The sequence below is a fragment of the Callospermophilus lateralis genome, chromosome 12, assembly GCF_048772815.1.
Source record: "Callospermophilus lateralis isolate mCalLat2 chromosome 12, mCalLat2.hap1, whole genome shotgun sequence".
Lineage (NCBI taxonomy): Eukaryota > Metazoa > Chordata > Mammalia > Rodentia > Sciuridae > Callospermophilus > Callospermophilus lateralis.
This window is the reverse complement of record NC_135316.1, coordinates 99,629,689-99,654,762: the sequence shown is the minus strand read 5'-3', so window position 1 is coordinate 99,654,762 and position 25,074 is coordinate 99,629,689. Positions and strand designations below refer to the sequence as shown.

At 47.3% G+C, this 25,074-nt stretch overlaps 1 protein-coding gene across 3 annotated transcripts in view; it reads left to right on the top strand.

Moving 5' to 3' along the window:
- Window positions 1-25,074, top strand: part of Stk24 (serine/threonine kinase 24) — a 100,935-nt gene that overhangs the window by 52,509 nt on the left and 23,352 nt on the right. The gene's annotated exons all lie outside the window — the stretch shown is intronic.

Sequence of the window (25,074 nt, the reverse complement as noted above, 5' to 3'; positions counted from 1 at the left end):
ATCAGGTTCCCCGATGGTCACAGCCAGGGTTTTCGTCTTGGAGCATCCCCTACCATGTTGCCACTGACTTGCTAAGGGATCAAATGCAGGTAAATACCCTGATCTTATGGGATTGCTGTAGAGTTTGGGTCGTGTTTGTAAAGTGCCTTGCATGTAATTAATTTTTAGCAAATGATAATTTCTTCTTCTTATAATTTTTGGTACTGGGATTGAACTCGGGGACACTCGACCACTGGGCCACATACTCAGCCCTATTTTATATTTATTTAGAGGCAGGGTCTCACTGAGTTGCTTGGTGCCTTGCCATTGCTGAGGCTGGCTTTGAATTTGTGATCCTCCTGCCTCAGCTTCGGAGCTGCTGGGATTATAGGTGTGCACCACTGCGCCCGGCTATGTTTTTTTATTAATATGAGAAAAGTTATTCGAATAACTCAGCTCATTAGTCTGAAACTGATTGTCAGCATGCTGAACATGGGGGCTTTCTTATGCTCTTTTATAATGTTACTTAGGTCGCAGACATCAAGCCAGATTGAAGCAAATCAGGTGTGAGGCCCAATAAAAAAGAATATAAATGGCTTTTCAAATCTTTATTTGCCATAATTTTTATTTTTTAATTTTTTTTTGTATTTATGAACTTTGGAGTAATTGTCTAATAGTGGATTCAGATCCCTGGTTTACGTGTAATTTTCATCAGTTCAGAGATTGTCAGGATCGTTTTACCCAAAAAATTCACTAGAGTCTATTAAGGGAAAGTCCCTCAATGAATTTTAGAAAATAAAATTATTCTGCTAAAGTGTTGGTGACATGGCACATTATAGAAAATAGCACACTTTTAGAGTAATTTTCAAAGCTGTAGTTTTTAGACTTCTAGTTTCCTTTGGGGAAGGGAGGGGGCAGAAAAACAGGTAGTGCCTGATGAAATGAAAAAACAGTCATTTTGCTCTCAGGGAATGAAGTGAAAGGAGGCCGGGTGGATGAATGGAAATGGGAAAAGATACCGCGTGAAGGGCTGGCGTCTCCACGGGGGAGGCTGCCTCTCCATGATTCCCAGCAGCCTCCCCTGACTTTCAGGCCATCCTAGGTGGACAGTAGGATATACTCAGCCTACTGTACTTATCTCCAGGGGACACCCCTCCTATGGTTTTCTGCCCTGAAGGTTGCGTTACAATTCCATGATCTTTTTGAATCTCAGCGGGACCTTCAGCCTGGCCACTGTGCCAGCAGGCATAGTCCTTTAGGACAAGTTAAACCAGATCTTCACTTACGCTTTTCTCCCAGCTGTTTCTTGAAAACCATGCTCCTGAACCCTTTGGTTTCAGGCATATTTAGGAATACCAATGGGTCATTTGCTTCCGAATGTCTGTCTTCAGGTACATGCCCTTGAAGTGCAAAATCTCCTACACCTCAGAAATTCTTACCAAACCACGATACCTTTTAAATTTGTGTCTATTTTCCTCTCAAAGATAGAATTCCAGCAGTATTTTCAGTTAGGTGGAGAAAATAAGACACTAGTATTTTAGTACTTATGGGAGAGGATTTGCAGGTTTTTTGAACCAGAGTCAACAAACCATCTTTAAAGGGCCAGAGAATAAAGTCTCGACCCTCCCACATGGAGAGGTCCTTGTCTTGTTGGAGGACATTCTGTGCCTATTCTGGTCTACATTTGGGAAAATGTGGACCATCTAAATGTGCCCTGTAGCTCTTTGTCATCCCCCCCCCTCCGCCACCCAGGTGCCCCACACCCTGAAGACCCTTGTGGCAGTGTCTGCAGAGGTTCTTGTCTAGTGCTGTTGGCATCTAGGGGTGGAGGCCAGGGGCGTTTCTGCACATCCTGTCGTGCACAGATTACCCAGCCCAATGTCAGCAGCAGCCTGCTGAGAAAGCTCTGCCCTGTGATCTTGGTTCACAGAGTGGGTGTGCCAGTGATGGTGTTCCTCTGGCTGACATTTGGGAGACTGGGACAGGTAATCTCAGAGACCTTGGTCTGCCCACCTGATTTTCCTTGCCAGAGCACGTGTGGGCTTTGAGCATCATGGCTGATATGTCCCAGAAACTCATGACAGAGGTGCACTGCTCGCATGCTAGGCTGCGATACTGAGTCTCATGCAGCACTTGGCTGATGGTGTCTGAGAGAGGCTTCACTGGGTTTCTTCTGTTCTGATGGAAGGCAGGGTAAAAGGTAGACCATGTGATGGACTGAAGGGGTCAGTATTTACATGGCAATCTGTACCCAGGACTCACTGAGACCTCCCCTGGCCAGGGGTTCATCTTGAGCAGCTTGTAGTGGACAGCAGTGGTCTGGTGGGTGCCACCCACTCCTCACAGACGGGCGGGCTCATGACACGTTGCATTTCTCCCTGGGACACTGTACTCCAACTGAAAATTCACCTTCACCTGGAGGTTCTCATTTGCTCGCTGGTGTTTGGATTTTTTCTAGCAAATGGATATTGTGACCATGGTCAGAGTGGTTATTGAGTCTTCATCTTGATGTTGTGTGTTAGAAAAGTTAATGGGCGAGAATTCAGGTGAGCTGCTGATCCCTTTCTTTTATTTATCTACTTACTTACTTACTTTATGGGAGTGTTTCACGGCTGGAGTTGTGGTTCTCAAGGCATGTGAATGAGCCGTGGTGTGACCCTGGTAGTCTCTGACTCTGGACCAGCTCTGGAGCCACTCAGCAGGCTGTTTTGTTCTGTTAAGTGGATTGTTGGCCGTTGACTTGCGTTTCTTTCCCTCTTTCCATCTATGGACCTTTGAGGGAGGATAGTGGAGTGTTTCAGATTTTACACTTTGTCACTGCAGCCATTGATCTAGACAAGACCTTTCTCTGTCTCAACATCTGTGTGTCTTTAGTGGATAGGACATTGTTTTGTGTACTGTGTCCGGGTTTATTTTCCCCTCCTGCAGAATTATTTTTAGTGTTTACACACAGCAAGTCCCACCTTTTTGGATATATGTTCTCCATGTTTTAGCATACATATAGCTCCTTCTAGGCTACATTATTACACTAGGGCACAGAACAAGAATTCCTGAACCATCAACCCCTGGCAATAAGTGGTCTTTCCTTACACTTTTGGATGTCCATAATGCCATAAGTGGAACATGACAGCCCACAGTATTTTGTTGTTGTTGTTGTTGTTTTTTTTTTTAAAGTTAGCGTAGTGCCTGTGGGAATCATCCATGTTCATGTGGGTGTTAGTTTTTTTTTTTTTTTTAATTTTTGAATGACACACAATTGGATGGATATGCATATTCATCTTTTAAGGACATTTGATTGTTTTCAAACATGTTTGTTTTAAACATTCACAGTCTGTTTTGTATGAAGATGAATCTTTTGTTTCTCCAGGATGGTAGATAACTAGAAGTAGGATTACTGAGTCATAGGGTCAGCGTCCCTGTACTACCACGTATGATTGCTCAGGAGAGACTGTCCCATCAGCAAGCACATTTGTGTGTGTGTGTGTGTGTGTGTGTTTCCCTCACTCCTTTCCCCCCCTTTTTTTCCACTTAAAACAAGAAAAAAAAAAAGCTTTATTGACTTTAATTCATATACCATGCAATTTGCCCACCCGTGCAGCTCCCTGGTTTCTAGTATGTGCACAAGATGGGCAGGCACCACCACAGCTGATTTGGAACCTGTGGTGAAGCAGAGCATCGTGGGGGAGCATGTGGAGGAGCAGAGTGGCTCACCCACTTGCCCCCGTGGAGAAGATGCAGAGAGGGAGGAGGGGCCAGGGTTCACTATTCCCTCCTAGGGCGTGACCCTGGTGACATGTCTTCCTCCCATTAGTCCCTACCTCTTAAAGGTTCCAGGGGTGCCATCAGCTGGGAACCAAGCCCCTAACACCTGAGCCTTTGGGGGATGCTGAAGACCCAAACCATAGCACTGAAGAATACGCCATTGTACACATACACCCTACCTTGTTATCCTGGGTCAGTTGATGGACGGCTGGTTGTTTCTACTTTCTGACAGTTAGGAGTAATGTTGCTGTGACGTCTGTGTCTAAGTGTTTCTGTGGATGCTGTATTTCTCTTGGAGTGGAAGGTTGGGTCACATAGGAATTCTGGTTGGCCTTTCAAGAAACTTTTTCTTGTGGTTTGGTTTTGTTTTGGGGGAACTGTTGAGACTTTTCCCAAGCAGCTACACCGTTGTACATTCTCACAGTACTAAAGCAAGTTTCTAGTTTCTCCTCACCTGTTCTTTGTTTTTTAAACAACAGTTATTCAGTAGAACCACACTTTTCAATCAATTGGATTGATTTTTTTTTTTTTTTTTTTTTTTTTTTTGGTCCTCGGGATTGAGTGCTTTACCATTGTGCTACATTTCCAGTCTTTTTATTTTTATTTTTTGAGTCAAGGTCTTGCTAAGCTGTTGTGGTTGGCCATGAATTTGGATCTGGAGCCTTTGGGATTCTAGGTGTGTGCCACGGGCTCATGGGTTTTGATAAGCATTTCCCCTGTGGTTAATAATGTTGGGCTTGGTTTGTCTACTTTTTGCTTAAATTGATATACGACTTCCTAATTTCCCCCAGTCTCTTAGATATTGCGTTTGTCCTGCTTCCTTGCGTTTCTGCTGTGGGTAAGCGGGAGCAGCTGTGAGCGTTCTCGGCCTTGGCGACTTGTTGGTTTCTGGGTTCAGGGTTCACGTCTCCGGGAAGCTTTCTTGTGGGTGAATGTCTTCTAGTGTTTGAGAGCACATTCCGGCTGCTCCGTCTTGGTCTCCGCGGCCCCGGGCATCTCCTCTGCCACCACGCTTTTCACTTTGAGGTGTGCTCAGCTGTTGTCCTGTCTGATGTTTCTCCTCGTTTACTGGGTCTCTTTCCACTACTCCCCTGTGGCTTGTTCCCCCTCAGAGAGGACATTTCAGCTATTAAGTCATGGCTTCACTATTTTACAGCTGGGGGAAGGCAGGCAATGGTTGGTGGACAGGGGCGCTCCCTTGTCAGGGGCACCTTGTGGGTCCTGCCCTTGTGGCTCACCTCTCCACTTGCCCCTCGATGTCTGCTCTTGGACAGTTCTCTCCCGGGGCATCTGTCCTCTTCTTGATTCTCAGCACCACTTGGCATGTGGCTGATGTTGTCCCGCCAAAGCTTGAGCACATTAGCAATGGGCCTGCTGGCTGCTGGTCCAGGGTCACCGTTTCACACTTGCCTGCTGGGCAATGCTATTGGGTAACATCTGGAACCATCTTATTTGACCTAGTGTTGAGTTTTTAATTATGGCCACCATTGGGTAGTTGAGCCAGAGAAATCTTGCCTGGTGTGTCTTTGGTTTTATTCTATTTTCAGTGTGCATGTGATGTTCCCCTTTGTACCTGGACGTGTTAAAGGCGTGATGGGAATTTGTGCCAGTAGCTGGGGCCTACTTTGCCATATCTCCAGGAGGCTAGGCAATGTCCACAAGTCTTTCTCCCAGGAATGTGTTCCGGAAGTCGGTTCCCTCCCTGCCAGTGAGGCACTGCTTCAGCTGCTAGACCTGTGTGTGTCATATGAGCTCTGCAGAGTGGCCCATTTCTCCCTCCCCAGGCTTACATCCAGGCTCTGCCTTGAACCTCGTTCTGGATTCGTGGTTCTTCACCTTTCTTGTTGGCACTGCTTTGTTGTCACTGGATGGTTTTGTGGTCACCGAGAGAATTGCGGGCAGTGACACCTGTCTTGCCTTGCAGCCTTCCTGGGAAGCCTGCTTTCCAGGGCTACACCCTTCCTGACCACTTGTGCTGGCTCCTTCTGGCTCTCACCCTGGGGTGCACCCTTACTGATGCCGCCTTCTTACATTGGGACCGCTCGGGCTCTGGAGGGTTCACGGATGTGGCGGTAAGGGATGACTGGTTTAGATTTATGCCTTTTTGAAAACCTGTCAGATAATGGTTTTGTTGGTATGTTGGGGAGTTTTGATAATTCTTTAGAGAAGTAAATTAGTTTTAAGTGGCTTTTTCTTAATCTTTCCTGATGATTGGATATCTTAAGAATTCTTGAATTAAACTTTTAAAACACACGTCCTCAGAACACTGTGTCCTTCCTCTCCCCACCACCCTTCCTCCCTCATAGAGAAAATTTCATATTTCCAGTATTTGCATTGCATTAGGTGGTAAGGATCAAATATCTTCAGGCATTTGTTTGTCCAAGGGAAAGCTGATTTATTTTTTTAAAGGGAAATTGTGGGATGATGTATAATGGAATGTGTAGAAGGAGTCTTGCTAGTATGCTCCTGGCTGAGAAATTCTGATGTCTTCGCATTGAGTGGCTGCTGGCTGCTGAAAGTAGATAAGTAAGCTGTGACGTTGGCCAAGCTTTGTTACATTGGGTTAGGTACTCCACCTGCTTTACCTTGAGCTTTACCTGCTAAACCTTGACTTTTATAATTACTTTTGGTTGACTTAATATGAGATTATAGGTTTCAGTTGCACTTAATGACTTCTTTATCATTAGAAATGAAACCAGTGGAGATAGGTCCAAGGCAAGGCGATGAGAGAACAGGCTAGCAGCAGTGAATCACCTTCTTTGTGTTTCCTTGTGAGCTTTTCCTCTTGCTTCTAGCCATAGCTGGTGGATTTTGGAGTCACCGTTATCATTGTTGCTTATTATTTTGGAGGCCTAGGGGTAGAACCCAGGACCAGTGTGTGCTAAGCAGGCCTTTCACCACTGAGCTGCATCCTCAGCCCTGATGTTATTAGTGATCACATTTTCAGCAACTGCAACGAGATGAAGTTGGCTTATGTTGAAAATGTTTGGTAGCAGGGATGGGGATATAACTCAGTTAGTAGAGTGCTCGCCTCACATGCACAAGGTCCTGGGTTCAACCCCCCACCCCCACACAAGTGTTTGGTAGCAAGCATTGGTTCTTTGAAAATAGTGTTGCTTTTTTTTTTTTTTTTAATTTTTATTTTTTGTAGTTGTAGATGGACAGCATGCCTTTGTTTATTTCTATGTGGTGCTGAGGATTGAACCAAGCGCCTCACAAGGCAAGGCAAGTACTGCCACTGAGCTACAGCCCCAGCCGCTGTGTCTCTTCTTGGAGGAGGAGATGCCACCGATCTTAGTTTCTTCACGAGGTGTGGCGTGAGGAGCTCCTGCTTTTCTTCTGACTCCTTCAGTCCTAGGTGACTCTGTTTCTGGACACTTTTTTTAAATTTGAAGTTGGTTTCTTGGAATTCAGAGGCTGACAGGCTTGGCCCTAAGAGAAAGGGGATATACACATGCCACACACAAAAGCACAGAGGTTGCCGGGGATCCTATGGGCCAGTTGCAGCAGGAACTTACCTTTAGAAGACCTTGGGTTCCCATCAGTGTCTCAGATGGGTCTCTGAAGTTTGTATTCACGAGTACCAGCCTCAGGCAAGGTTAGCCACATGGAGCTACAGCTACCTGGCTCAGTTTCCCCACTAGTCAGGGTGGTCAGAATGGAGCCTGGTGTGCAGTGAGACACGCTATTGCCTCACAGTCCCCACAGATGGGGACTAGGGACCTGCCTGCTTCCCCCGTTGCCTTCTTACTAAGGGAAAGGATGGATCGCAGTAAGTTAGCATTTCCTAGTTGAGTTCTTGTCTTTAAGAGGTTAGGTTACTGGGTTGAAAAAAGAAGAATTTTAGTTTGTGTCCTTGGGAAGGTCTGCTGGCAGTGGATTTGGGGTTTTAGTGTTTTTGTACCTAATCTTTAAAGTTCAAGTTCAAGTGTGGCTGCAGAGAGAAATGCCTTTTAACCCAAATGCCACCTTTCCTCTTGCTTGGAACACCTCCCATCTGCCTCTCGGAGAGTAACTGGAAAAGTGAGTGTTGGGCCTGATGGCGGAAGAAGTCACAGAGGGTGTGCGGTGGGTGGTTTCTCGGGGCCCACGGTTCCCTGTGCAGAGTGGCTGGGTGTCCGTGGCTGGCCACGGTCAGCAGGAGACACTGGGGAGTTGTAACCTAGCTCCTTGCTTCTTAGAAGTTGAGTGTCCAGGTGTTTGTGTATCTTTGTAGAATAGTTCACACATGGGCTATCTTTACAACCAGAGACAGCAGCGTCTTCAGATCTCATGAGGTCAGGGGGCCAATTCCAGAAACTCAAACCAGGTTCAGAAAACTCATCCTGCCCAGTCATGCTGCATGCTAAACCCTGCGTTAGGGGTCCGGTGCTTGCTGAGGTGGCGGTCAGTCGCAGCGCGTGGCGGGCCCCTGGCTCACTCTTGCTGTTGTGACTGAGGGACGGAGTTTCCCCCAGAGGCCCTAGTGCTTCAGTTCACGCCGTGTCCTGGAGGCTGTCTGTGGTCACCCTTGCGGTGCGGGTGCCTGCACATCCCGTCCACCCACCTCTACTCCTGGGCCGGGAGGAAGAGTCCTCCTCGTCTCCGGTTACCCTCACACGAGACAAGCCAGCAGGTGAGGAAGAGCAGGCTGGCGTGTGTGGGCGCGCTCCCCCGTGAACCTGGCTGGCCGGCCAGACCTCCGGGGCCAGCGGTCCCGGGCTCTTCGTTCTGGGAAGGTGTGCTGAGAGGCGAGGGGAACGGCCGCAGCCTGTTTGGGGACCTTGCCAGGGTCTTCGTAGATGGAAGGAAACGGAACAGAATCGCTGGCCTCACCTCCTGATCCGGCAGGAAAAGGAGGCGTCACGTGGATTTTGTTCACATCCTCTGAGGATTCAGAGGGCAGTGGCGACGTAAACCCGTCCGCCTAAAATACTCCACGGACAGGGCCACAGTTTGTGCCGTGGAGACAACTCGGGCAGGTGAGTGGTCGGGGCCAGCCCCGAAAGAAGACGCGAGGAGAAGGTGACAGGTGGCTGTGGAGCAAGAGTGCTGTGGCCAGGGCGCGCCGAGGAGGCCACGAGGAGGGCTGCTGCTGCTGCGGAGGGGGCTCTGGGCCGGGCTGTGCTGGAAGCAGGGGTGTGTGTGCCTGTGGCCTCCAGAGACGCCAAGGGGGAGTGGGACGTGTCCCCGGAAACGGTGCCATCTGTCTGCTCTGTCATCTGTTTTAGGACTCTTCTAAGTTGTTTTCTTAGATTTTTGGCTGGTTATTTTAAACATAATTGATTTTAGAGTTGCTTCAAATGGCCGTCCTGTTTCCGTGATGCTTATTTGTATTTTCACTATTGTTGGCTTCAGTTAATTGACTTACTGTCTGAGGAAAACGGATTTGGGGTTTATGATTCCATTTAAGTGATGCAAATGTACTAAGTCTCTGAAAAGAGGAAAGTCATGCGAATTTTTAGAAACGTGTTTAGATGCACAATTAGTTCTTTTGAGTGGTAGTTTCCTCAGATGTCTTGTGTCAGTTGGATTTTTATTTGGGTTTGGGGGGAGGTAGTGTTCTTGCAGAGTAGCCCCGCTGTTGACCGGTGTGAGCGAGCAGAGAGGCCTTTTAGTCTGATGGGTTCTGAGCTTTGTAGCTGTTTCTTGCTGCACGGAGCACTCTGAGAAGCTGCTCACCACGTTCCAGCTACAGTGGGGACATGTCTTCTTGCACACTAGCCTCATGCTGTGTTTGACATGGTAGCACAGAAGGAGTCGACTTCTTTTTTCCAGAAGAATTGCCTTCCTCTGAGCAATAAACAAAAGCTTTGTCCTGTCACTTCAGTTAGGACCATAACAATTCTCTCTTCCACTCTGGCTGCCTCGCCATGGCTTGAAAGTCACGTTTGTTTATTCCAAACTTGGAGATGAGGATTTGTTCGGTTCTTGTGCACGTGCTTGCTGCCTCTCGGCTTCCTGTCAGCTCTTCCCTGGTTGGTTGTGCTCAGCTACTAAAACCATTATGCTGCAGTAGCCTCACCCCACCCCACAACCAAAAAACCCTGGAAATTAATTTCACCAAGAAGGTGAAAGGCTGCTACAATGGAAATGAAGAACATTGAAGAAGTCCCAGAAGGATGAAAAGACCTCATATGTTCACAGAGAGGCAAACAATATTGTTAAAATTTCCATACAGCTGAAAGCAGTAAACACACTCAATGCAATGCCCACGAAAATACCAATGATGTTAACAGACCCCAAATAGCCAAAGCAATTCTAAGCCAAAACAGCAATGCTGGAGGCACCACAACACCTGCCTTCAAATTATACCACAGAGCTGCAGTTACAAACTGCATGGTCCTGGCAAAAAACAGACACACAGGTATCAGTAGCACAGAAGAGAAGACACAGACAAACCCACATGTCTACAGTTGTCTGATCCTTGACAAAGGTGTCAAAAACACCTAGACAGCCTCTTTACCAAATGGTGCTAGGAAAATTGGTTATGCACATGAAAAGAATGAAACTAGACCCTTTTCTCTCACCCTGCACAAGAATCAACTAAAAAATGGGTCAAAGGCCTAGGAATTGGACCAGAAACGATGTTACCTCTTAGAAGAAAATGCAGGGTCAACACTCCAGCGTATATGAAGCTTAGGAATTAATGCCAGATATCAATAAATGGGATGGCAGCGAATCAAGAGCTTCTGCACAGCAAAGGAAACAGTTAAGAATAGGAAGAGAGTCTACAGAAGGGGAGAAGATTTTTGCTAGCTGCTATTCTGACAGATGATTAATGTGTAGAATACATGAAGAACTCAGAGAAACTTAGCACCAAAAAACCCCAATTGATAAATGGGCAAATGAATTAAACAGACACTTTTCAAAAGAAGAAATAAAAAATGGCCAACAAATATGTGAAAAAATGTTCCACATCATTAGCAGTTAGGGAAGCGCAAAGCAAAACTATACTGAGTTTTCATCTCAGAATGACAGTCTTCAAGAATACGAATAATAATAAATGCTGGAGAAAAAAGAACACTTGGTGTTCACTGTTGGTGGGATTGTCAGCTAATGCAACCACCAAACAGTGTGGAGGTTCCTCAAAAGACTAGGCGTGAAATTGCCCTATGACCCAGCTGTACCACTCCTCAGTATCTATCCTAAAGAAGTGAAGTCATCATCTGCAGTGACACATGCATACCCATGTTTATAGCTGCACAATTCACAATAGCCAAATTATGGACCCAGCCTAGGTGTCCATCCACAGATGAATAGATGAAGAAAATGTGGTATATATAAACAGGAGTTTAGTTCAGCCATAAAGAAAAGTGAAATTACATCACTTGCAGGAAAATGGATGGAACTTGAGAACATTATGCTAAGTAAATGCCATACTCAGGCGGTCGAGTGTGGTATATTTTCTCTCATATGCGGAAGCTAGAGAGGAAAAAGGTAAAGCAAAGTGGAGGAGTGGGGATGTCATGAAAAATCAAAGGAAGGTCAGTAGGGGAAAAGGGACCAAGAGGTGGAAGGAGGGGAGGGAGGGGGAATGCCCATGGAGAGATAATGAACATATTACATGGTGTGCACATAGGAATATGGAACAGCAAACCCACCATATGTACAGCTGTAATGCACCGATAAAAACGTGCAAGGAAAGACGAATGATGTGCTGGATGGGAGTTTAGGATCGGGGACCCTGTCCCCCTCCTGTGTGAGTGGCTTCAGGACAGCACACTCCAAAGTTGTTCTTGCCCTTTGGAAGTTATTTACTGAATCCTTGATTGGCCCTGGCCCTGGTGCAGCTGCTGGGAGAGGGAGAAACACATCTGTTTTCTGTAAGAGTAATTCTGATCGCATGTTATCTGCTGTTGTGCTTCTGGGAAAAATCAGAAATAGTGCTTTGAGACCTTGGCATCAGACTTCACTGTGACCAGGGACAGAGCAAAGCTCTTTGTTTCCTTTTAGATCGACCAAACAAAACCAGCAAGGAAATCTTGCTTTGCAATCACAAGGAAGGACTGGAAGTGGCTCAGTGGTAGGACACTTGCCTAGAATGTGCACCCCCACGCCACTCCCCAAATCCAATCAGAAGGGAATGCTGTCCGTTTCACACCAACGTGGAAAAATCAGATGGTTGCTGCTGAAGTCGATATGATGTAAAGGATCTGCTTTCGCTGTTTCCAAGGATGAGGACGGAATTCTCCTCTTTCCTCCTGAACACACTGTCCTGGAGTAATTGAAGAAAGTCCCGGGGGACATCTGGCAGCTCCATTTTAGGGTTTTCCATCCAGAAAGTTGAAAGGAAGTCAAATTCCAATTAGGCTAAATATTTTACTTCTACAAAAATAAATTCAACTGCTTTCTGGCTAATGTTATCTATAATTTAAAATAAGTATTAATTGAGTTTCTGGCTCTTTGTGTCTACATACACGCTCTGCATATAGAAACCTCTGGAGTATCTCAGCACACCGGATGTGTTAGGTAAAATAATTATGCCACAGGCTTTCTGGAATTTCTGAAACCGCTTTATTTCTGAACAAATTCTGAAACATGGTATGATACAAGAGCTGACAGATCACAGTTTGGTTACCAGGCAGTCCTTGTTACGTAACCTGGAGAAGCCTTATTCCCAGGGAGCTGACCCCTCACTGGGGGTGGAGGGAGGGTGGTCCTGTACTACAGTGTTGGTTGCAGGCCTTCAGGTGAGTGACACCTGCTTCAAAGTATAAAACTGGCAGACTCAGGCCTCTGCTGGGCAGGGAGTGTGCTGGCCGCTGCCCCTTGAGGCTTGCTGGGTGCTAGGCAGAGCCGCGGGGTCCCCTGCTTCCTGCCAGTCGGGGCTGTGCCGGGTGGGTCCTGTGGACCTTGGCAGGGTCTCCTCACCAACTACATGTAGACCCTAGGGTGGTGGTTCCTGCCTTGTTGGGTGTCAGGCAAGGAGCCAGCGTCCTTAGGTCGGGGCCCTCCCCTGGACCTGTTGCCTGACGTCGGCACCTCAGATTCCTGTGTCCAGCCCGAGTGCAGCTTGACTGTTCTCCTTTGCTCCTAATAACTCATCATAAACCGAGAACTCACCGTGTGACCAGCTGACCACTCTGGAGAGGAACTCTGCAGAAAACAAAGGCGAGTCAAGTGGCCCAAAGCAGGAAGGAGGAGAGCCCCACGTTTTCAGACACCAGGAAAGCCACCAGGGCAGCTAGCTGGGAGGGCCAGTCGCTCTCCTCCCGTGGCTGGGGAGGATTCCCAGTGCACAAGGCCTGCCCTGAGCAGCCTTCACCGGAATCACCCGTTTCCTGAGTGCCAGGCGGTGCTTTTAAAGGCACCTCTTTAAAATTCAGCAAAATGCATGAGGTCTTCTGAGCCAGTTCACCTGCTGACTCACCTTGATCTCTCTGGTCGGGATCTTAAAGAACAAGGACTGAAAATCAACAATCACTCTTTAGGTTTTTGGTATTGATATTTCTGACATGTTTACATAGTTGACTAGTAAAATTTTTACCCAGCAGAAGGATAATCTTGTCATTACTGGGAATCATATTAGTAGTTAATAATGTTTCACTTTTGTAGAAGAAACACATTATTAGCTTTATAACGTGATTGTAACAGAACTTAACTCAGTTCAGCAGTTTGTAATTGTTGACTGACTGCTCTGTAATGAGGACAGAGGTGCTGGAGGGAAGAAAAACCTCACTTCCCAGGGCTCAAAAACTTTCCTTTAATACATTTATCATAGTCTTGTGTCAAATTTGTGTTGATAGAGGAACATCTAGATGCCCACCCAGGGATCCTCCTCCACTCCCACAGCCCCTTCCAAAACAGACCGCCTCGTGGTACAGACCATAAGAAGAGCATTTGAGACACCCCAAGTTCTTTCCAATTTATAAAGGATTTTAGAACCAAAAATTTTTATTCTGGGCATGGTGGGGGTGAAGCATGCAGGTCCCTCAAATTGCAGGTGGGCATTTCTGACGGGCACTTGTTAGAGGCAATCGGATCAGAGTTCATTAGTTTCTACAAGGAACCCAGTTTAAAAAGCAACTGTTGGGAATAATCACAAGGTGAAATTTTCCTTCCCAGAACCCTTTAGAAATTAATAGTGAGTGTTTGTCGCTGTGGTTCTTGTTTAGGTTTCTGATTCCCAGCTCTTCTTCCTCACCACACGATCAGACGTCTTGAGTAGTAACATGGGAGAGGCCGACCACCTGAGGAGGTTGAGAGAACCAAAAGCTGAAAAGCTGTTTCGTACAATGTGAAGTGTCGGGGTGGGGACCGTCATACTTGATCAGAAAAAGGAATGAGAAATTTTGGGGTTGTCCCCTTCTTAGGGACAGTGACCACCCACTGTGATGCAGAGAGCAGCCTCTGGGTCCTCTGGAGCCCTCAGCTTCCCCCAGTGCAGGCCTCTCGGGGGCAGGCTGAGCCAGGCCTGGGAGTTGCTAGGGGTGGGCTGGATGGGCTCAGGAAAAAAGAGACCAGGGTAATTGAAGGGCCTGCGAAGCCACTTTCTCTTTTCTCCTCTGAAAACCCATCCGTTTGGGCTCCTCCCCTCAGTGGTTGTCCACTCCCCATCTCAGGAAGTGCTGCATCCCTGCAGAACTCCCCCCACCACCTATTGTGATGTCATCAGAAAGTTCTGGGCCTCACTGGGTAGTTGTTAGAATGATCAGTTCCCTCAGGGCTTGGCATAAGGAAAAGAACTCCTTCGCATCTCTTGGGGTGTGTGTGTGTGTGTGTGTGTGTGTGTGTGTGTGTGTGTCTGTCTGTCTGTCTGTCTGTCTTGGAGGAGGGAAAGCAATTCATTTATTCCCGCTTTTCTTCCTGTAGTTCTTATTCTTTGTAAATTTAATGAATATGCTGTTGAGAAAGGGGGTCCATTTGTTCAGATTTTAAAAACTTAGTCTCCTAAAGTTTATGATTTATCTATTTTTTTTTTTTTTTGTCTATAATGATTTTCTTTATACACACACATACACCGCCCAAGTGCAGGACTTTGCTCATGTTGGGTACTTGCAGCACCATTGAGCAACAGCCCAGCCCTGTTGTTCTTGATGACAGCGACTGGAGGTTATATATTGTGTTAAAAATTACAGGATTTACTTGTCATTGTGATATTTTTATAATTATGCATATCTTCTTTTTCTTTACTTTCCTTTATTTTTTTAAGAAACTTATTGATTGGACACTTAAATTTGGGGGGTGCTTGGTTGTGAAAACACTGCTATGAATTTGTTCTAAGTAAATCTGACTATGGGATAGTTTTGTTGTGTGTATCGGGTTCCCAGCATCATTTTGAGCTAATTTGTAGTGACGGTTTTGATTTTTTTCCTTTGATCTAAGGATTAGGAACAGTAAAGTTGGGTTGCTCTGTTCTAGTCCGTACGTTCTTGGGTTTAGTTGCGCAGCTGTGTTTGCAGTGGATACTTACTTTACCGCCATCTTTGTGCCCTTCCATGTTTGTTCCTGCCTCCGAACGCTTCAGTCCTTCCTGAGGCCCCTCCAGCAGCTCAGGCCAGGGCCTCCCTCCTAGTCAGCAGCACCCCTCTCCCATACTTGGCCCTAAGCCCAGTGAGGAGGGCCCTGTCGGCCACAGGGTGTTGTTTTAGGGTGAGCTGAGGAGGGTGTGCTGTGGCAGGGTGACAGGTGTGGGGCTGTAGGGCTCTGGAAGGTCCCAGCCTTCCTCTCCCTGGGTCCAGTGTGCTGCTTGCTACATCAGAGCAGTGACGGCCCCAGCAGGAGGACCGTGGTGAGGCTGGAGAGGTGAGGTTGGACAGGGCTCTCTAGAGGGACAGAACAATATGCATGAATACGCATGATTTAAAAGGAGTTTGTTAGACTGGCTTACATGACCAGAGCTGAGTAGCCCCACAGTGGACACCTGCAGGCTGGAGAGCTGGAGGAGCCAGTTACTGTGCAGTTCCAAGATGCCGAAGCCTCAGAACAAGAGGGATCAATGATGCTACCCTGGTCCATTGTACCCAGTCCAGGGTCCAAGTCCTGGAAACGCAACGCCCTGGAGAACCACTGAAGAGTCCACTTTGGAAGAGTTAAAGAGCTGGAGTCTGGTCCTGAGGCGATTGCAGCAGTAATCAAGAACTTGTTAAACTTGCACCTGCTGCTCCTTCCTTGTTCTTCCAATTTTTATTCCACCCAAGCCTCTAACCTATTGGATGGTGCTGCCCATGCTTAGGGAGGGTCTCTGCTTTAATTTGCTATTTCATTCCTAAGACACACCCAGAAGCTTCAATCTCAGGCATTTCTTAATCCAATCAAGTTGATGATTCAGATTGACAATCACGATGACTTACGCAAAGGAGGCATCTAGTACTGCACCCACCCTGTGCACCTGAAACCTCACCCCCCCACCCCCATAAGGTCAGGCCTCTTGGGGGAAGCCAGACAGTGGTGACAAAATGCAGGTCTCTGTTTCTCAGATTTTGGGCCTGCTCCTATCGGAGCTGGCTGTAACACAGGTGCCACTGTCCCCAGCACACATGTGTTCAGGAACTCCAAGGACGGGGAGCGCTTCCTCACTGCAGTCCTGGTTTTCCCAGGAAATGTGTAGCAGTCTGTATTGTTGGCTGGTTTCTAATAACTGCCGTGTGTGTGTGTGTGTGTGTGTGTGTGTGTGTGTCTGTCTGTCTCTGTCTCTTTGTCTTGCACGCATGCGCCCCTTCCCCAGTTGTGTGGTGGAGATGATGTGGAAATTTAGAAGGCAGCTTGGAACCAGGGCAGTAAGTGGAAAAGTGACCAGAGAGAGTTAATGCTGTCTTGCGATTTTAAGGTCATCTTATTGTTACCTGATAAATTAGGCAGGAACCTTTAGAGGCCCACTCCCAGATTAACAAACTTTCAAAGTGTCCTTTCATTTTGTTTCTGCTGAAAATTTTTGGAAAAACTTGGGAAGAACGAGACAAAGTCACTGAGCCACTCTGTTTCATACTCCCTGCCCCCTTTTTCTTTTTGATATTGGGGTACTAGGGATTGAACCAGGAGTGTTTTGTCATGTCACTGAGTCAAATCCCCAGCTCTTCTTGTTTTTTTGAGACAAGGTCTTGCTGAATTGCTTGGGGTTTAAGTTTCTGAGGCTGGCCTCAAACTTGTGATCCTCCTGCCTCAGCCTCCTGGGTTGCTGGGATTACAGGTGTGTGCCACTGTGCCTGGCTCTGACTCATTCTTTTAGGGACCTAGAATAAACTTGTTTCATCATAATATTGAATCTAGCATGCCCAGAAGTGTTCTTCTCTGTTGTCTTTCCTTTTGGGACAGGTGCTCTATGGCCTGTGGCTACCCTTACGTGGACTTCCCTATGTGAATATATGGAGGCTCTGTGAATAAAACCCCCATGCTTTCTTTCTAGGGAGAGCATTGCTTTCTAAGTAACCCCAGATTCTTCTCACGTGTTTCTAGTAACAAGTCTTGCTCCATCCTTTATATCCTGGGATTGCCCTTTGTCTTTGCCCTCGCCAAGGCGGGAACCTTATGGGTGTGGTTCTATTGTTAACCAAGGGAATTAAGTACTCTTCTTCACCTGGTGGCTGGCATAGGTTCATTGCACTCCTTCAGTTATCTTTTCCCCCCAGTTGTACATATCACTTGTCACGGAGGGAAAAACTTCCTCTGTTGGTGTGAGTCCTGTCCTGGGAATGAAACTCATACAGGATATGTTAACAGGAGAAAAGGGCTCGAACATATGCATGTAGGAGCCAGCGAAGAAATGCCTGGCTTTTTAAATGACCAAAGTTACAGATTTGTATTTTCAACTTCGTAGGGAGGGTGGGGGAGTCTCAGCAACACACAGTTGCCTTTTTTTTTAGGGAGGACAATGGATCTCTAGAACAAGCGAGGTTAGAGAGTGTGTGGTGGTGTTTGTGTGTACAGGCGGCCTTCTCGTCTCCCCTGGACCTAAGCTCCCTGGAGGAGGGGTTTGTTCCTCTGGGAGGGAATTCACAGCACCTCATTTCCCAGAGGCAGCTGCTTTTGGTCAGATAAGGGAAGCATCTGCGGAACCTCCGCCATCTTCATGGAACCGTGAGCTCACTGTTTCTCCTGTGAACAGTGACTCCCTCCCGCCGTCTCAGCCTCCCCTGAGCTTCAGGAACCTCATTCCAGCTGCTGCCTGGCTCTTCTCCCCAGAACACACATCGTGTGGCAGAGATGCAGATGAGGAGACAGTTCCCTTCCCACCCACCCTGGTGTCTTCCTCTGGTCCTTCTGTGTGTATTTCCGTGGACCCAGAATCCTGAACAGCCGTGGCTCTTGCTTTCCCATCCAGCCCTGGGGAAAGCTCCTTGGTGCTGCCTACAGAATGTCTGGTCTCGCCTGACCTCTGCTTTGATTTTGGGTGGATCTTCCTCCTCTCCTTCTCTCCATTCACTCCGCCATGCTGCAGGGGCTATGGTTTATTGCATTGGCAAAGGTCTGGAGACTGTCCACTGCTTATGGAATGAGCTTTCACCTCGTCAGCTGGTCCTGTAATGCCAGATTCGTGGGACCCCAGTAGACCTCCAGGAGCCAAGTTCCATGCAATCACACAAGAGTCTTTATTGCAAGCTCGAGCCTGGACTCACAACTGTCTCCACCGCGGCGGTCCCAGGAAATGAGTCCCAGTCCTTTGTTCAGTGAGATTTTATAGGTTTTTGGGGATACTCTATGCGTCACAACATCACATAGGAAATCATTCCATACTACAGGAAAATCAAACAACAACTCTTAACATTGATTAGCACATTCACTGGCAGGAACAAGTGGGGTCGGGGTGATTGGTTAGTACAAAAGGGGATTCCTTTGAACTGATTGTTTAGGCTATGAGGGTGTACGTGCTAAACTGCATGGTTTCCCAACATGTTATCAACCACCATAAACTACTGGGGGGTCATCTGGCATCCCAGGTATTTTCCCTGTCTCATGCTGATTGGTGGTTGCTAGGGGGTTGCTATGGGTCCTCACCTAGCCTGAGACAGGGACACCTGGCGCCACAGATCCTCTCCTGTTATTTGCAGACAAACAACTCAGCAGGGTGGGTATGTAGCTAGGAGTGCTCTGTGGGTTTTTCCAAGGACAAGGGTCACGCCCCCTTCCTCTGGACAGGCCTTGGGGTAGAAGCTGTTTTCAAAAATGGAGTCGCATCAGTTTTCCAGTACCCCGGGGTGTCCATCTTGTTCCTGAGTACTTTCGCTGAATGTGTTTGCTTTGTGTCTGTAGAACACATCCACCTGTTACCCCTGGCCCAAGCTGGCTGATCTGAGCCCTTCACAGGATGACCTGGTGCCTCTTCTATTCCTTGAGCATGTTGAGGTGTCTCACTTAGACCACCCAGCCTTCCTGAGCCCAGTGTTCTGTGCGTCCACCATTGAAGTTTTTTAGCCCACTTTTCAGTTAACAAAATCTCCTTAAAGTCAGAGTATAGATCTTAATTCATTTTATGTGTCCAGAGTCCATATGATGTGTTCAGCTAATCATGTAAGAAATTCCAGCAACCTTGAGATGGAAGAACAATGGAAGAACCCTCTGAGGTCAGGACCTGCATTCTGCACTAACTACAGGCTGTCAGGGAGAAGCGAGGGGGGTTTGGAGAGAGGGTGGGTTCTTCTGTTAAGGTCACAGTTCCCTGTGGGCTGAGGGGACACTCCTGAGTTAGTATATAGTAGGTAACTGTATGGGCACAGCTCTTGTATACCAGGCTCTGCCTGACTTTCTCTGTCACCCTCTGAGCCAGATGCTCTTGGGTCCCATGAACAAAGGAGGTAACTGAGGCTACAGGAGGCTGAGGACTTCTCTGACATGGGTGGGCTGGTGACCCAGAAGCTGATAAGGGGCTGGTATAGGTTAGATGTCACATGACCCCAAAGCTCACGGGTGAGACAGTGGAAGAAAGTTTAGTGGCAAGATGATTGGGTTTTGAGAGTTTTAACCTAATCAGTGCATTATCCCTTAGAGGGATTAACTGGGTGGTGACTGTGGACAGGTAGGGTGAGGCTGGGGGTGATAGGTCCCTGGGGCGTCCTTTGGGGCCTGTATCTGTCTGGGTGAGTGGAGCTCTGCTTCCTGATTGCCTTGTCTTGAGCTGCTTTCCTCCACCCCGCCCTTCCACCATCATGTTCTGCCTCACCTTGGGCCCAGGGCAGTGAAGTTAGCTGCTTGTGACCAAGACCTCTGAAACTGAGCTCCAAATAAACGTTTCCACCTCCAAAATTGTCCTAGTTAGGTCTTTTGGTCACAGCTACTAAAACAGGGACTAAATCCGGAGGGCTTCGAATGCAGTGCAGATGCAAAGCAGAGCATTGTTTTCAAATTCTTACTTTAAAAATCTTTCCTTGTTAACAGTGGGGAATCTCTCTTGCTTCCTTATATTTTCTTAACTTTTCTGGAGGTACCTGATACCTGCCATGCCTCACAAAGGTCAATGTGGAGAGCCTCAGCCTTTAGTCACCAATTCTGGATTCTTAGAAAGTACTTGCAAACAGTTTAAGGCAAGCTTTCCTGTGAATGGTGTCACTGTTGATGTCGTCACATCTGCATTAAGCTAATTCTGCAAAGAAGAACTACCAAAAAGCAAAAGCTAAAGACAAATGGGAAAAGGCTGTGTTGGTGACTCATGATACAGAACGCCGGTTTCTCTAAAGTTAAAGCTCCTACATTCAAGGAAGGTCAGCAGCCCATTAGGAAAATGGACAGAATGTATAAAGTGTTTGCAAGAAAGAGTATATACCTGACTTCAATATAAGAAGAGGTCTAACCTTGTAAGAAGAGATGGTAAATTTCACTTACGGATTGATGACCACCTTTAGTTTACTAGGGTTGCCACAGCCAAGCACACGTTGAGTATCTAATCTGAAATCTGAAATTGGAGGTGCTCCACAATCTGAAAGTTTTGAGCACCTATCTGATGCCACAAGTGGAAAATTCTACTTGGGGAATTAATGGGTCACAGTCAAAATTCACGCCCACTGAAGTCATTGTAAAATCACCTTTAGGTGATGTGTATACACTGTGTGTAAAACAAAAGTGAACTCTGTTTACAGCTGGGCCCCATCTCTGAGGTGGTTGGGGTGTGTGTGTGTGTGTGTGTGTGAGAATACCACATTCCCCCAACTACCACCTCCAGGGTGGCTTTACAGAGATCTATTCTCTTCATCCTCTGGAGACTGGAAATCCAGGCCACAGTGGGGTTGTTTCTGGGAGCCTTATCTCCTTGGCTTATAGGTGGCTGTCTTGTCTTCACATGGTCTTCAGTCCTTGTGATCATGTGTCTTGGGGCTGAGGAATTAGCTCAGAAGTAGAGCACTTGCCTGCCATGTGGTAGGTCCTAGGTTCAAGCCTCAGCATTGCAAAAAAGAAAGAAGAGAAAAAATCCTGTGTGTCCTAATCTTACCAGACACCAGCCATATTGGATTAGGACCCAGCCTGATAGTGTCCTTGTAACTTAATTACCTCTTTGAAGACCCTGTCTCCACATCCAGTCCTGTTTGAAGTATTGAGGGTTAGGGGCCTCACACTGTGAGTCTGGTGGTGGTGGTGGTGGTGGTGGTGGTGGGGCAGCAGTTCAGCTCATAAAATTAACAACAAAAGTGGAAATAACTGTCTCTGCAAAGGACAAGAATGCATCTGTTAAAGTTCTGATGGATCCCTGACCCCTCAGTTCTCATGGCAGAATGACAGATGTGTGAGGTTCTTCATTGACACCTGGCTCCTGATAGAGTAAAAACACCTAATGTCACCAGAGCCTGGACTAGTTATGGCAAGACAAAGCAAGCCCTAGGTGGGTTTCCAGGGCATGCTAAGAAAATTTCAGTAAAAGTGAAAGCGTGCCATATGTGTCTGAATGTTACCACTTGGGTAAAAGAGGAGAAAGATTTTATAGGAATTTGCTTGTCTATGGATCGGGCAACTTATGGGCATATGTCCAGACATCTGGGGACAGGGATGGGAGGGAAGCTTCTCACTTTATGTACTTTGTTACCTTTCCAAAATATTGACTCCTGAATTTACTTATTAAATATTTATTTCCCTTATGAGAAAATTATATCACGAGGTCATTCATAATTCATATTGTTTGAGGTTGATTTAAAGAATAAGATTACTCTGGTTCAGATTGCTGTTTCTTTACACCTGCTCATATTTCTTCCTGGAGAGTGAGCCATGCTCTGTAGGTTAGAGGGCAGTGGTCTTGATGGGTCCTTTGCTGGGCAGGCCAGGCCAGGCCAGGCCCTCCTTTCAGGCCCTCTGGCCCCAGGCTTCCAGGGTAGAAGGCCGAAGAACCATTGGTCCAGGTTTCATTTTGCTCAGAAACTAGTGGGTTCTGTTAATTGGGCCAGTTATTTCAAGGCATTTATGGGTGAGGACATTGATAAAGCTTGTGGCGCTCTGTATTTTAGTATCTCGAACTTTCACTTGGATATCTCATTTTATTGTCTCTTGGACTGTGAGATTTGAAGTATCTACTTTTTTTATGGATGAGGGATCTGGAGCTTGCCCAATGTGTCCAGGAGAGTCTGCCATAGTCCTCTAGCAGGGGTGGCAGTGGTCAGTAGTCCCCTGGTCCTGGGGAGAGGCCGTGGATGGTGCTGAGCCCTGTGTGTCCAGTGCATACATGTGTATGGTAAAATCAAACTTTGGCACAGTAAGAAATTAGCAATATGATGATAAATAGTTATAACAATATGCGGCAATAAAAGTCATGTGACGAGGGTCTTTGTCTCTTGAAGATTCAAGACACATTTTTGCACCTTAATTGACTACTGGTAGCAAAAACCTCAGAAAGCAAAACTGGTGGCCAGCTGAGTCAGCCTTCTGAATCCTTGAGTTCCCCATCTGTAGAGACAAGTCTGTGGATCAGAAATTCTCAGGAAAAAAGATTGTGTCAATACTGAACATGTGCAGACTTTTCCTTGACATTGTTTTCTAAACAGAGCCACATGACAGCTATCTGCGTCACACGTACGACGTGTTAGGCATGCTGGCTGTCTAGAGGTGGTTTAGAGCACATGGTTGCGGATGTGAGTAGGTTGTATGCAGACAGCCATTTTATGAACTCGAACATTGACAGATTTGGTGTCCACAGGGTCTGGGAACCCATCACCCCCTCCCCCAGACCGTGAGGGGTGACTTGCATCCCTTCTGAGGGTTCTTGCTTTAGGGTTGGTGGGGGTGAAAGTGGTTGTCGGGGAGGGTGAGCAGTGCTCCAGGGAACCCCCCTGGTGACTGTGTTGCATAGGGGCCTCTTCTGCCCGTCATGTGAAGGCCACAGGTGTGTGCTGAGTGGCTCAGCTCCACGCCAGTGGGTTTTAAGACCCGTCCTTCCCTCTGTGACTGTGTTTCATGGTGTCCATAGTACCTCTGACCAAATCGAAGGGGGAGGAGTGCCGTGTTTATTCTTAGCACCCTTCTTTTTCTGCAGGAAAGATGAACTGGCAGTTGGGGTTATAATTTAGAATGATCTTGGCCAGGAAGGTGGGGAGCAAAGCAGAGCCCATAGGGGCTGGGGGCTGGGCAGAGAAGTGTCCAGGACAGGCAGTTCATGAGTATGGAGTCCCTGGAGAGAACGGTGGGGTCGGGCTGCAGGACCTGGCCTGAGGCAGGGGGCAGGGGGATGTCAGACTTCATGTCAGGGCTCTGTTCTGACTCCTAACTTCCCACAGCTTTGAGGGGATGACCCTTCTCTGTAGTCTTTCTTCAGATTCCCGTCCACCTGTCACTCTCCTTGCTTGTTAGCTGTTCTTGTCCTTCAGTTGGTGCCCCTGGAGCCTTGGGGACTGACCTGAGAGCCCCGAGCCATGGCCGTTTCCCCGGGTGACTTTGAGTGGCCGCAGTAGTATGCACATCCAGGGAGGTTGAGGGCAAGTTCAGCTGAGAGTAGGACTTACCATTCCATGCCTCAGCAGGTGCTGGTGGGAGTGGGGACCAAGAGAAGCAGAAGTACATTAGTCACAGGGAAGCTGTGACCTGAACAAGGACTTTAGGTGTTTCCTAAATTCCCTGGAAGCTGGTGGGCCTGGTGTTTGGGTAGCATTCCCCCACCCCCTCTGCTACCCGGCAGGAGCTGGCTATAACAGACAAGCCTGGGCTTTCTACAGCCCTCTCCAGGAGGAAGGGCGGGGCTTTGGCCTTGGGGCTGGGCGGTCAGTTGTCTCTGCTTGCAGAGAGGGGGAAATCCCCCCAAACTTAGGATGATGGAAAAATAGGTCAGAGCTCCCAGCTGGGGCGTCCTTAAGAGGACATTAGCACAGCCGGAGGGTTATTTCATTTTTCCCTGGGTAGGTAGTTACCTCCCTTGTTAGGTAGAGGCTGGAAGAGAGCAGCAGCATATTGGCTGAGAAGGGTGGATCTTGGGAGTGTCCAGTGGAAGTGAGGGTGTGGCCACTGGTATTGCTGTTTCAGGAAGCAGCATTGTGACCTTCCCCAAGTCTTTGAAATATTGCTTCCCAGTGTGTCCTTGCACAACTAGCTGCAGAGGGGAGAGGCTGCCAGGGGACGTGGCCTCCCTGCCCAGAGCTTATCTTGCTGTTAGCAAATTTAATGCTCAGATAATAAAAGGGATGGGAGCTGAGTCAAGCAGAAGCCAAACAAAAGGGAGTGGGAACAGAAATTGAAAGTTCCAAAGCCTCTTAGAGAAAATGTAGATTTCCTGTGTCATCTAGAAAGAAACTGGTCTTCCCTGAACTAGTGTGTTTCTTTTTTTTCTTTCTTTCTTTCTTTTTTTTTTTAAGAGAGAGAGAATTTTAATATTTATTTTTTAGTTCTCGGCGGACACAACATCTTTGTTTTGCATGTGGTCCTGAGGGTTGAACCCGGGCCACATGCATGCCAGGCAAGCGCGCTACCGCTTGAGCCACATCCCCAGCCCAAACTAGTGCGTTTCTGACCATCAGATAGGATGTTTCTGAAATGCCTAGAGAAAGCAGTGCCAGTGAGCCAGTTAATCGAGATCTTTAAGCAAGTGTACTCAGGAAATGAAAGGAATGTTGGGATGGGACATTTTCTAGAATAAGCACAGAGGCATCATGGGGCATGGAATGGTAAGTCCTACTCTCAGCTGAACTTGTCCCTTCCAAGTAGGCACCTAGGACTGATGGCTGCTGAGTGTGTGCCGTGTCCGTCCCCATCACAGGGACCCAGGCACCTCATTCGAGGCTCTGCTCTACCCCAGCAAGACGGAGCTTGCGCTCATTCTTCAGTGATCTGGGGCATATAAAGCTTGAGCACGTGTTCTGCACACATTAGGACGTGGGCTGTTGAACTATCTTAGAAAACTCCAGATGGCAGAATTTAGTTTAAGTTGAAAAGGGAATTTCTTTCATAAATGCAGAGTGTGCCTCAGTGCCTCCTAACAAGGGAAGGCCGGCAATGTAGGTCACCTTTCCCGAG